The following is a 2017-nucleotide window of genomic DNA, read 5'->3' on the forward strand; positions in this document are numbered from 1 at the left end:
TTTTTTTCCATTGTACACTATATATAGCGAACACTGAAACCTTGGATATAACGTACCACTACTACAATGGAAAATTAAATAAAAACAGAATGCGATAAGCTCAAACAAACCGCACTAGCCAACAGTGTGACCGCGGGCTTGTGAGAAATTGTAGCAGAGGAGAGACTTTAACAGGTATATTCTGCGCTGGTAACATAAATTTTATAACCGGTAATTAAAGTGTCTGTCAATTTGTAAACCTTTTTCGCATTCTGTGCTCTCTTGTAACCAGTAAATTTGGTTACCATCTCTTAAGCTGGTAACAAAATATTGCCCCGTGAAATATGCAATACAGGAATTTCCACAAATTTTCATAGCTGAGTTGCTGAATAGTTTCACTGCATTACCAACGTACCTAGAATAGCGGTGACAAGAAGTGGTGACATTTTTTGGTAATAAAATTTTCCGGTCACAAAATCTTCTGTGACGTGCAGAATAGACCTGTTAATGTATCAGTATGTATCACTTTATTTTATTTTGAGCATCAAAGTATCAATATGTAATAAACCAATAATTTTTATGAAAAACCATTTTCCAGAACAATTTAACATTTATTGATTGCAAAAAAGGTACATGTCTCAGTTGTACTTGGTACTAGTATAATAATAATAAAGAAAATGTCTTACATGTATGAGTTCAACTGGGTATTAGTATAATAAAAACTGCAAAAATATCTTATATATAATCTGTTAAAAAGGACGAATGAGCGCTTTCTTTATATGACAATGGATCAATACATGCAAGGCTTTTTAAATTTTCGCTGTTAAAATTAAATTTATATTTTATTTTCAAACGAAGTTCTATATAACATTGCTGATTGTTTTTTTTAATTTGGTATTTTCTTAAATATGCTATTGATATACATATATGTACGTCTCTGCGGCATAAGTAATATATACTTCTTTAATAGGTAAATGATTATCTGGGTTACAAACGCCTATATCAGCTGGGTTACTTGGCATATAGTTTACAATATTAGTAAGTTTATAGTTACTGTCAAAATTGTTTAGCAATTATGTAATCTGTATGATTCACTTTGAAATTCTATGTTCATTCGATTGACAATATCCAATATATTTGACAAAAATAAATAATAAATTTTTATTAGTGCGGAGTCAATTTTTTTCGGCAAGAGCTCGCGCTAGGTTCACACCGTCATCGAAACAACGCGCTCCACTGTGACAGTGAACGATCAACAGCTTGCTTCTACGATAACCAGCGAACGTTTGATACTCAACAAATTTTAGGATTTTTAACACCAACGTAGTTTTGAAAATAGGCAAATTCATCCACCCTTTTAGCACTATGTGCGCAGAAATTGTAAACATCTCCGGGAAGTTTTTCGACTTCTACGGATATTATTTTATACGATTGGAAAAGTATCAAATTTTAAAAGGAAGTATCCCACCGAAATTCAATGAAAAATGTATCACTTTTGATCCACTTGATCAAAACGGTCACACTGAAAGCCAAACAAAATACGTAGAGATGCAGCAAGAAAACTAGCAGTTAGCACTAGTTGCTCTGTGTATATCAAAATTGTGGGTCACACATCAAAAGAAATATAAAATAGTTTGATATTATTAGCTTAAAGTGCAACACGTTACCGCAAAAATGGGTAAAAACATTGGAAAAGTATTATCGCTAAAGGAAAAAAGTGTAATAATTGAAAAAGTTGGAAGAGGAATAGGAGTTACGACTGTAGCGTAGGTTTTTTTTACACTACAAGAACATATCCAACATCAACCGAGTATGCATCATACAACTGAACATAGGTACATATATATAAACATAAATACATATACCCCTAATGCAACACTCCGAAACCATTATGGGCTAGACCCTTTTTTGGCAGGGTCTCAGTGGACAAGCATCTGAGCTCTCCTGCCCACTTACGATACCGCGTGGCTAGCGGGCTCTGAAGGGGGCGAACGACTCCCTGCCAAGGCATATTCAACAAAGTAGAAGTGGCTACTCA

The sequence above is a fragment of the Rhagoletis pomonella genome, unplaced genomic scaffold, assembly GCF_013731165.1.
Source record: "Rhagoletis pomonella isolate Grant_MI unplaced genomic scaffold, Rhpom_1.0 Rhpom_scaffold_00024, whole genome shotgun sequence".
Taxonomy (NCBI): domain Eukaryota; kingdom Metazoa; phylum Arthropoda; class Insecta; order Diptera; family Tephritidae; genus Rhagoletis; species Rhagoletis pomonella.